This window comes from Hemiscyllium ocellatum, chromosome 14 (assembly GCF_020745735.1).
Source record: "Hemiscyllium ocellatum isolate sHemOce1 chromosome 14, sHemOce1.pat.X.cur, whole genome shotgun sequence".
NCBI classification, from domain to species: Eukaryota; Metazoa; Chordata; class Chondrichthyes; order Orectolobiformes; family Hemiscylliidae; genus Hemiscyllium; species Hemiscyllium ocellatum.
In genome coordinates, this window is record NC_083414.1 from 54212728 (window position 1) to 54225271 (window position 12544).

The 12544-nt window shown below is 41.6% G+C and overlaps 1 protein-coding gene across 8 annotated transcripts in view; it reads right to left on the reverse strand.

Moving 5' to 3' along the window:
* chl1b (cell adhesion molecule L1-like b) overlaps window positions 1-12544 on the reverse strand; it is an 892764-nt gene that overhangs the window by 115158 nt on the left and 765062 nt on the right. The gene's annotated exons all lie outside the window — the stretch shown is intronic.

Sequence of the window (12544 nt, forward strand, 5' to 3'; positions counted from 1 at the left end):
ATTTCCTGGTATTCAATGTTCATCCCGATTAATCCACCATGCGTCCCTTGGCAATCAATTAGATAAAATTACACGTTTGAATTTGCTACAAATGCCAGGAAATCGGTTGCCAGATCTTACCTCCAAGAATTCAAGTGAAAAGAAATGTCACAAAAGCAGCTGAAACATATTCAAAATATGACAGAAGTTGTGATGGAAAGAAGGTTCATCCATTTTCCTGAACCAACATTTGCTCACTCGCTACAGGGTAATGTCAAACAAAACTGACAAACAAATTTTAAAGAAACACATCCCCTGGGATTTTAGATTTATTAGCTTAATACATATGATAGAAAAATATTCCAGGGCAATATAATTTTTGTTGAAAAAAAACTATAGACCAACATGAGTTTATGAAAAGCTTGCCTTGTTTAACCAATCTGATGGAATTGCTGGAGGATGTAATGAAGTTTGCAGATGACAGTAATATAGTTGAAATTGTTTTTCTCTCTTCCAGAAGGGATTAGATGTGACTCACAAGATTCAATGACTTATGAGAGAGAGAGCACTTGGCATACAGCAAATAACCTTAATTTTAAAAATGAAGTGATTCAACCACAGAAAACAAAAGTAATCATAAAATAGAATGTTAAGCAGAGAGCTGTGATCACTGCCATAATTCAAGATGAACAAAATTTGTGAGTAATATTTGTGCAAAACTTCCACTGACTACTATTTTGGTTGTCATCACTGATTTGACCTGATGTCTTCATTCTTAGGGAGTTAAAGGAAGTGGCTGCATGTGTATATGAAACAAAACTAGGTTCCCCAGACCTGACTAAACAACATTGAATTATACTACACTTCAAACTACATGCATAGCCATCCATCTTTGGATCATTTTAGTAAAAAAGATAATATTACATTTTTCTTCTCACCCACTGTTATGATTCCTTGAGAGAATAATAACTTATAAAGAAAACAATGCTCAAAAAACCTCAATGAAAGGAGTCAATAGACAATGTTTCACTTCTGAAACCTTCTATTGCAATAAACTCAAATTTGACTTAAAACTTAATGCATGGCATCGAAATACAAGCAAGAATTTCACTTTAAAGTGTCATGCCAACAAAGATATATGTCCTAAATGAACAAACATTCCCTTCAGCACTATGTAGGAGTGCTGTACCTACATGCAAAGTCAGTCAGGTATGCTTTTAGGGTTGCCTTGGATGAAGCAGCATAAACTAGCTGAAAGTGGTTCAGAGTTGAAATAAATGGCTGGGGAAGATTCCATAGTCTGCCATTTGAAGTCAAACAACACACTCGAGTAATTAGGTACCTTCACAGAAGGAGTATATCCAAGGTAACTCAATTAAGATGACTCAAAACGCATCTCGTATAATGTCGACAACAGGCCCTGTGAAACCAGAAGCAGACGGAACTATATGGCTGAAGACAGTGAGATAAAGTAAGCTGATCAAACCAAGTTGCTCAAAGTTGAGTTTATCATGGGATTGAAGTAAAGGGTCTGACCACACACTGGTTATGTATGCACATTATGTTAAAATCCCCAGTAATTGCATGAGGAGTTAAATGATTGGCAGCTGAAATGGGTTGATGAATTGTATTTAAACTCCTTATTTTCCTTTATTCAAAGGAGATATCTATGGACTGCTATCTCCCCACCAGTGCAAAACAATAGACTCTTTGAAGCTTGAAGTGGCCCAAGCTATCAAATGATTGATTTCGTCACTCTGCCCCAACAGTTTTCACCTGACAAATTTCACAAGATGATTATTATAATGAGACGTACTTATACCAAACAGTTTTCAACTGACCAGCCAATAACAACCCAGTTCATCATTCGGCCACTTCTCCCGTGCTTCTTCAGCATTTCAGAGCTCTTCGCATAGTTTTCCAGGTTTTATGCTGTCTGAGCAAACTAATTCAATATCTTGAAGTGCTCTTATTGACCTTTCTGCCAATGCTAACAAAAACCTAATTTCTTCCTAAGTGAGATTTGTTTCTTCTCTTCACACACACACCTTGGTCTGTGTGTTCTGCTAACCATGGAACCTGAAATCATCAATTAGTTTTAGTTGGTCTTTTTCCAACCTAGTTTTCATCCACATAGCAACAATATACCAAGGCCAACTTTCCTGAAATGACATCAGGCCAAGAAATCCAATTACCCACCACTTTCCAAATTTCTATCATTTCACACTGGTTTGAAGTGATATTTGACAAATGCAAATTCATCACAACCTGGCCAACAGACTTGTTATGACCCTCAATCCCAATCCCAATCCCTTCAAATCTCATCTCTTCAAAAGAAAATCATATTCTGATAGTAACCAAATTTCAGCCATTCATTCTATGTTTTCACAACAGTTTGAATTTGACCAATCAGTTTAAGTTATGCCCCAAGATGCTAAAACACATTGGAATTTGAATTTCATGTTTTGACAACATCATACCAATGAGACAATCTGGTGTTTGGCATATAAAGAGACCGGCATTTGAGAGTTAGCCAGAGAGTGTAGCAAACTGCCATCTGGAGACAGACGGCCATTCAAAACATTCTCCTATCAACAGTACCTTTTTCATATGAACATCTTTGTAGCAAAAGACCAAAGATGACCCAGGGAGATCTGCAAGCAGAGAAGGGAGGACACCAGAGACGACTGCCACTGTGTGGTTTCAAAAATTATGTTGATGTAATTTTAATGCAGGTGATTATTGGAACAGTAGATTTGGAGGCAGCTAACAAGCAGTCAGGAGAAAGGAGGCTTAGAGTGGTTGATAGTTGTTGCTTAATGTTCACTTTTAGATTTAAAGAATAAATTGATATCTTTTCTTCAAATCGTGGAATTTGGGAGTCCTCTGTCATTCATACTTTAACAGATTATGAGGCGAAGTTAGCTTTTCTAGGTGTTTGATTTAATGAACAGAAAGATTCACTGCCATGCCATAACATCAGCCAAATACAAAGAGAGCATTTCACAACAGGAGATGGTTGTTTAGGTGCACTATGGTCTCATCTGCCAGTTCAGGTGGAGATAAAAATGTTTCATAGCACTATTTCCAAGAAGAGTAGGGAGTTATCCCTAGACTCCTGGTGTATATTGATCCATTAATTAATGACACATTCAAAAAACATATTATGTGGTTACAATATTGTTGCTGAATGCAAATTACTTACAACAAAACCATTTCTATACTTCAAAAGTGCTTAGCTGGCAGTAAATGTCCAGCCCTCCAAGTGACCAGCAATTCATAGAGACATGATCTTAGCCTTTGATGGGACTAAAGCCCTGATGCCAGACACTTATTTATCTGATGAACACAGAATCGCACAGAGGAAATGGTCAGTACAGTAGCCCCTGGCTTCTTCTCTCAGATTCAGGCCCATTGCCACTATCATTAAGCTCAGTCTTACACTTCACTATAACATTTGTATTCTTACATAGAACATAGAACATAGAACATAGAAGGATACAGCGCAGTACAGGCCCTTCGGCCCTCGATGTTGCACCGACCGAGTCCTACCTAACCTATACTAGCCCAATAACTTCCAAATGCCTATCCAATGCCCGCTTAAATGAACATAAAGAAGGAGAGTTCACCACTGATACGGGCAGGGCATTCCATGAACTCACAACCCGCTGTGTGAAGAATCTACCCCTAACATCTGTCCTATACCTACCACCCCTTAATTTAAAGCTATGTCCCCTAGTAACACCTGACTCCATTAGCGGTAAAAGGTTCTTAGTATCTACCCTATCTAAACCCCTAATCATCTTATACACTTCTATCAGATCTCCCCTAAACCTTCTCTTCTCCAATGAGAACAGCCCCAAGTGCCTCAGCCTTTCCTCATAAGATTTTCCTACCATTCCAGGCAACATCCTGGTAAACCTCCTCTGCACTCTTTCTAAAGCTTCCACATCCTTCCTATAGTATGGCGACCAAAACTGCACACAATACTCCAGATGAGGCCTCACCAGAGTCTTATACAACTGCAACATGACCTCAGGACTCCGGAACTCAATTCCTCTGCCAATAAAGCCCAGTACACCATATGCCTTCCTCACAGCACTATTTACCTGGGTGGCAACTTTCAGAGATCTGTGTACATAGACACCAAGATCCCTCTGCTCATCCACACTACCAAGTAGCCTACCATTAGCCCAGTAATCCATCATCTTGTTATTCCTACCAAAGTGAACGACTTCGCACTTAGCTACATTGAATTCCATTTGCCACATTTCCGCCCAGCTCTGCAACTTATCTATATCCCGCTGTAACCTACCACTTCCTTCCTCACTATCCACAACTCCACCGACTTTTGTGTCATCCGCAAACTTGCTTACCCAGCTTTCAAGTCCTTCCTCTAGATCATTTATAAAGATAACAAAAAGCAATGGTCCCAAAACAGATCCTTGTGGTACACCGCTAGTAACTGCGCTCCAAGATGAACATAATCCATCAACTACTACCCTCTGTCTCCTTCCAGCCAGCCAATTCCTAATCCAAACCTCTAATGTATCCTCAATGCCATACCTCCGAAGTTTTAGCATTAGCCTACCATGGGGAACCTTATCGAACGCCTTACTAAAATCCATATACACAACATCTACTGCTTTACCCTCATCCACTTCCTTAGTCACCTTCTCAAAGAACTCAATAAGGTTTGTGAGGCACGACCTGCCCTTCACAAAACCATGCTGGCTATCCCTGATCACGTTATTCCTACCCAGATGTTCATAAATCTTATCCCTTACCATTCTCTCTAAGACTTTGCTCACCACTGAAGTCAGACTCACTGGCCTATAGTTACTAGGGCTATCCCTACTCCCTTTCTTGAACAATGGGACCACATTCGCTATCCTCCAGTCCTCTGGTACTATTCCCGTTGACAATGACGACATAAAAATCCAGGCCAATGGCTCTGCTATCTCCTCCCTAGCTTCCCATAGGATCCTGGGGTAAATGCCATCAGGCCCAGGAGACTTATCTATATTCATCCTTTCCAATATTCCCAAAACCTCTTCCCTGCATATTTCCAGGGCATCCATTCTAATTATTTGTGATTCCATATTCACATCAGCAACAGTGTCCTGTTCCTGAGTGAATACTGATGAAAAGTACTGATTTAATGTCTCTCCAATCTCCTCCGCCTCCACACACAACTTCCCACTACTATCCTTGACTGGACCGATACCTACCCTAGTCATCCTTTTATTCTTGACATACCTATAGAAAGCCTTTGGGTTTTCCCTAATCCTACCAGCTAAAGACTTTTCATGTCCCCTTCTCGCTTTTCTTAGCTCCCTCTTTAGCTCCTTCCTGGCTACCTTATAACTCTCAATCGCCCCTACTGAACCTTCACGCCTCATCTTTACATATGCCGCCTTCTTCTCTTTCACAAGGGACGCCAATTCCTTACTAAACCACGGCTGCCTCACAAGGCCCTTTACACCATGCCTGACTGGTACATACCTATCGAGGACACGCAGTAGCTGCTCCTTGAACAATCCCCACATCTCATTAGTGTTCTTCTCTTGAAGCCTGTTTTTCCAATCCACACAACCTAAGTCATGCCTCACTGCATCATAATTTCCCTGCCCCCAGCTATAGCTCTTGCCCTGCGGCGCACGATTATCCCTCTCCATCACTAAAGTAAAAGTCACCGAGTTGTGGTCACTGTCCCCGAAGTGCTCACCTACCTCAAAGTCTAACACCTGGCCTGGTTCATTACCTAGAACCAAATCCAATATAGCCTCCCCTCTTGTTGGCCTGTCGACATATTGTGTCAGGAAACCCTCCTGCACACATTGTACAAACACCGACCCATCTAATGAACTCGAGCTATAGCTCTCCCAGTCAATATCTGGGAAGTTAAAGTCCCCCATAACAACCACCCTGCTACCTTCACTCTTTTCCTGAATCATCCTCGCAATATTATCCTCTACTTCTCTAGGACTATTAGGAGGCCTGTAGAAAACACCTAACAGGGTGACCTCACCTTTCCTATTTCTAACCTCAGCCCAAACTACCTCAGATGGCAAGTCCTCTTCCATCGTCCATTCCACTGCTGTGATACTGTCTTTGACAAGTAATGCCACGCCTCCCCCTTTTTTACCCCCATGTCTGATCCTACTAAAACATTTGAACCCTGGAACGTGCAACAGCCATTCTTGTCCCTGTTCTACCCACGTCTCTGTAATGGCCACAACATCGAAGTCCCAGGTACCAACCCACGCTGCAAGTTCACCTACCTTATTCCTTATACTTCTGGCATTGAAGTATACACACTTCAATCCTCCTTTCTGGTTACAGGCACCCTCCTTAGAGATCGCTGCATTATTCCTAACCTCCCTACACTCAAGGTCCTGTACCCTAAAGCTACAGTCCTGGTTCCCATGCCCCCGCGGAGTTAGTTTAAACCCTCCCAAAGAGCACTAGCAAACCTCCCCCAAGGACACTGGTGCCCCTCAGGTTCAGGTGTAGCCCATCCTTTTTATAGAGGTCCCACCTTCCCCAGAAAGGACCCCAGTTGTCCAGAAACCGGAATCCCTCCCTCCTGCACCATCCCTGTAGCCACGCATTTAACTGCTCTCTCTCCCTATTCCTTGACTCTCTATCACGTGGCACGGGTAACAAACCAGAGACTACAACTCTGTTTGTTCTAACTCTGAGCTTCCAACCTAGCTCCCTGTAAGCCTGTCTGACATCCGCACCCTTCTTCCTACCTATATCGTTGGTGCCAACGTGGACCACGATCTGGGGCTGCTCCCCCTCCCCCTTAAGGACCCGGAAAACACTATCAGCGACATCACGTACCCTTGCACCTGGGAGGCAACATACCAAACGTGAGTCCCTGTCGCCCCCACAAAACCGTCTGTCTGTACCCCTCACTATCGAGTCCCCAAGAACTATCGCTCTACCTTTCTCCACCCTACCCTTCTGAGCAACGGGGCCAGGCTCCGTGCCAGAGGCCTGAACCTCGTTGCTTGCTCCTGGTAAGTCATCCCCCCCACAAGTATCCAAAACGGTATACTTGTTCTTGAGGGGAATGACCGCAGGGGGTCCCTGCACTGGCTTCCTCCTCCCACTCCCCCTCACTGTCACCCATCTATCTTGAACTTTCGGAGTAACTACTTGCCTAAAGCTCTTATTCCCATTAAACCAACAAAAGCACACACGTTTATATTTTGTTAAAACCAAACGTTACCACTTAGAGTCATCAAGTCATAGAGATGTTCAGCATGGAAACAGACCCTTCGGTCAAACTCATCCACGCTGACCAGATAACCTAATCTAAGCTAGTCCCATTTGCCCGCACTTGGCCCATATCCCTTTCAACCCTTCCTATTCATATACCCATCCAGAAGCCTATTAAATGTTGCAATTGTGCGAGCCTCCATCACTTCCTCCGGCAGCTCATTTCATACACGTATCACGCTCTGCGTGAAAAAGTTGCCCCTTAGCTGCCTTTTATATCTTTCCCCTCTCACCCTAAACCTCTGCCCTCTAGTTCTGGACTCACCCTACCCAGGAAAAAGACTTTCTCCATTTACCCTATCCATGCCCCTCATGAGTTTATAAACATCCATACGTTCACCCCTCAGCCTCTGATGCTCCAGGGAAAACACCCTAGCCTATTCAGCCTCTCCCTATAGCTCAAATGCTCCAACCCTGGCAACATCCTTGTTTCTGAACCCTTTCAAGTTTCACAACATCCTTCCGATAGGAAGGAGACCAGAGTTGCAGTTAGTGGCATTTGATCTAGAAGGACAATTTCCTCATGCAATATTATTGTTCATACAATTGCTGACAATCCTGCACCTGTCAACAAAATAATAAACTGCTTGCATATCGGCCTTGTCTGAGAGGGAGCTGAACCTGACTACCATGGCATGCACGCAAGTAGTTAATCAGTGAGTCAGACAAGAGAAGGCATAACAAACTCAATGTTCAGGAAACTGGCTACACATAATGGTGGGCTACTGCTTAACATATTAACAAAGCACCACCCTTCATAAGATATAGGAGCAGAATTAGAATAGTTGGTGCATTGAGTTTGCTCTATCATTCAATCTTGGCTTTCAGTCTGCGGCTCTTGATTAGGAGAAATATTTTGATCAAGTTACTCTTAGATTGGAGTCATTTTCTGTTTGTGATGTTTCCAACTATCTCTCCAAAGTTTTTTTTGGGAAGAAGGCACTTGAAGCAAAGAAATAAATTAGAAATTATTCTGTCAGTCAGAGGAACAGACTTTCAATGCAGTTGAAATCATAACATCGATGTATCTGAATTGAGAGGCCATGAAATTGTTACAACATGTGACAATTACCTCCTACAATTCAAAGTTTGTGAGAAGATTTCTAGCTCGCTGTTGTGGTTCTGTTCGTCGAGCTGGGAATTTTTGTTGCAAACGTTTCGTCCCCTTTCTAGGTGACATCCTCGGTGCTTGGGAGCCTCCTGTGAAGCGCTTCTGTGCTGATTCCTCTGGCATTTATAGTGGTTTGTCTCTGCCGCTTCTGGTTGTCAGTTGCTGTCCGCTGCAGTGGCCGGTATATTGGGTCTAGGTCGATGTGTTTTTTGATAGTATTTGCGGATGAGTGCCATGCCTCTAGGAATTCCCTGGCTGTTCTCTGTTTGGCTTGCCCTATAATAGTGTTGTTGTCCCAATCGAATTCATTTTGTTTGTCATCTGAGTGCGTGGCTACTAAGGATAGCTGGTCGTGTTGTTTCGTGGCTAGTTGGTGTTCATGGATGCGGGTTGTTAGCTATCTTCCTGTTTGTCCTATGTAGTGTTTTGTGCCGTCCTTGCATGAGATTTTGTTGTATTTGTGTTAATTTGTATCTGGGTCAGATACGTGGACGACACCTTTGTAATCATTAAAAACACAGAAATAGAGAACACATACCGGATCATCAACGCCACACTCACAGGAATCCGATTCACGAGAGAGGAAGAAAAGGACAACCAGCTCCCATTCCTAGACATAATGGTACAGACAACACCGAATGGAGAACTCAACACGAAGGTATACAGGAAAGCCACACACACAGATCAAGTCCTGAACTATGAAAGCAACTACCCCAACATACACAAACGAAGCTGCATCAGGACATTATTCAAAAGGGCCACAACACACTGCAGCACACCAGAACTACAAAAAGAGGAAGAAGAACACCTATACAAGGTATTCACCAAAAACGGATACCCGCACAATTTCATCAACAGATGCCTAAGAGAAAGACAATGGAACGAGGACATGCCACAACCCAAAGGACTGGCCACACTCCCATACATCAGGAGCATTTCTGAACTGACAACCAGACTACTGCGACCACTAGGACTCATAACAGCACACAAACCAACAGCCACGCTCAGACGACAACTCACCAGGACAAAGGACCCAATACCCAGCATGAACAAAACCAACATGGTGTACAAAACCCCATGCAAGGACGGCACAAAACACTACATAGGACAATCAGGAAGATAGCTAACAACCCGCATCCATGAACATCAACTAGCCACGAAATGACACGACCAGCTATCCTTAGTAGCCACACACTCAGATGACAAACAACATGAATTTGATTGGGACAACACCACTATTATAGGGCAAGCCAAACAGACAACAGCCAGGGAATTCCTAGAGGCATGGCATTCATCCACAAATTCTATCAACAAACACATCGACCTAGACCCAATATACCAGCCACTGCAGCGGGCAGCAACTGACAACCAGAAGCGGCGAGACAAACCAGTATAAATGCCGGAGCAATCAGCACAGAAGCGCTTCACAGGATGCTCCCAAGCACTGAGGATGTCACCTAGAAAGGGGACGAAACGTTTGCAACAAAAACTCCCAGTTCGGCGAACAGAACCACAACTACCTCCTACAATAACAGCAATTAGTAGGCGCTTATAGCAGAAACATTAGTGGGAGGAAAGAGAATGGAAATGCACTGCCAAGTGTTGACAGTTAAATTCAGAGCTGTGTGTAAAAGAGAACACTTTCTAGCTACAATAAGTGAAAGTATTCATTGACTTATGTTTTTCAAACCATTCCAGCATGTTTATTCCATCAAATATATCATCAAAGTATAGGTTTTTCAAGTTTTTTTTCTTTTGATTAATTAGTTTTTATCTAGACTTTTGCTTTATAGTAGAATTCACAAGCTCAATCTTCATAACTTTGAAGAAATCAACAAAACTTCAACATTTTTATTTCCCGATTGTACCAGGATATTGAGTATTGCCACAAAGCAAAATATACTGCAGATGCTGGAATTCTGAAAACCAACAGAAGCACTTACTCTTAAGTTGATTGTGACACGTTAAACATCTGACTACATGCAATTCTGATGAAAGGTCATCAATGCAAAAATTGAACCCCATGTCTCTTTCCTTGGATGTTGTCTGACCTGTTGATCGTTTCCATAACTTCCTGTTTTTATTCAAGTTTATTACCAACAGAACAACTGTACAATACCTTCTGAAAGGGGGTTTGATGTAATGTACTTTTACTACATGCAACTAAAAAGACTAATTTCTATACTGGGAGTATTTCCCACAATTAACAGCTCAATTAGTACATACAATATGTTGTCGTGATGAAACTGTATAAAAAGGATGGCCCTATATACAAAGACAAGGGCAACCAAGAGTAACTTTGCACTAATAGTGTGCTCAGTATAATACTCAGTACGAATTTCAATTCTTCTCTTATAAATGCAGCAATTTCTTTTAAAAAAAGATGAGCAGATCCTGATATTTTTGAATATTTTAACATATAAATTGGCAAGAATAAACATGTATATTGCAGAGATTTTACTCCACATATTGCTTTGACATGAGGTGATGCCAAGAACTGTATCAGATAGCATTTCTGGGTTCTGGGTATGCAAGTGAGTATTCTGGTGAATTGTACAACTATATCAATATTTGACTTTGATACTTAGTTCATCGAGGTCTAAAGTAATACTTAACCATCTATGTGTCAAAACTGTAAAGGTGAATGGGTGAGATTTTAAAAAGCAAAACTGTTTTGAGTCGAATGCTTAAAATACAACCCCAATTAAGAAATGAAAATATCATCTATTCAAGCATCACATTTATAAAGACCATAATGAAAAGGAATTTAATGGCTGTTTTACCACCAAAATCCATGCACTAGACTCACTTACAGTGCACTAATTAGATGATGGACCACTTTGAAATTGTGAAAAGGTTTTGGCTTCCTGATTGAATACCTTGGAAAATTACTCCTGCAGCAAATAATCTTGCTAATTTAATGCTATTATCACAACAATACACTTGCAGGGTAGATGTAATGCTTTCCTCAAATATATAGGGTGAAAATAGATGGTTTAGATGCATTCTGATATGTGCATTGACAAGCTGATTTGCCATTAGGACTCAAAGGATACTGGGTAATTAATTAGATTTTGAGAATTTTTAATAATGCATTGTCTCACAGAGAATTCCACTCCATGTAAATTGACATTTAATTTGTGTTTTCCCTAATAACTATTCCAAAGATAGAACTGTGACTAACTCAATAATATTTCCCATAATGGGAGATAAATTTTATTGTTCTTGTAAATTATTTCAATAAGTATTTATAAAGTTATGTTATAAAGTACACGTGCTTAATACTTAGTGTTTATCAGATAAATATTCTTATAGTTAAAAAATGAGGTCTGCAGATGCTGGAGATCACAGCTGAAAATGTGTTGCTGGTCAAAGCACAGCAGGCCAGGCAGCCTCATTTCCCCTCCCCCCACCTTGTCTCAGTCGGTTCCCTCAACTCAGCACCGCCCTCCTAACCTGCAATCTTCTTCCTGACCTCTCCGCCCCCACCCCACTCCGGCCTATCACCCTCACCTTGACCTCCTTCCACCTATCCCACCTCCATCGCCCCTCCCCCAAGTCCCTCCTCCCTACCTTTTATCTTAGCCTGCTTGGCTACTCTCTCTCATTCCTGATGAAGGGCTTATGCTCGAAACGTCGAATTCTCTATTCCTGAGATGCTGCCTGGCCTGCTGTGCTTTGACCAGCAACACATTTTCAGCTAAATATTCTTATACCTGAGTACTGACCGAGTTGTTTTTATGACTAATAACTCCTTAATACTTTCTACAATGAAACTGTTACTACACTTAAAGTACTTCATTGGCTTTAAAGCATTTAGGTCATTCTGAAGTAATGAAAAGTGCAATGTAAATTCAAGATTTTGTTGCCTTTTTTGACCACGGTTTATTTTAGTATTGATATTTAAATGTTGGCTTGCTCAATAGATGTTAATACAGTCTTAAGAGTAATGCAGATGCCAAGTGACCCAGTCCTCAATTTCATTCACACAACCATTTGACGATATCATTAAAAATCACCAATCCTCAATTCAAAGATAAGGTTTTCACAAAGAACATAGAACAGTACAGACCCTTCAGCCCTTGATGTTGTGCCAGCTTTTCATCCTACTCTAACTTCAAACTAATCGTCATACCCTATATTTTACTATCTTCCATGTGTCTA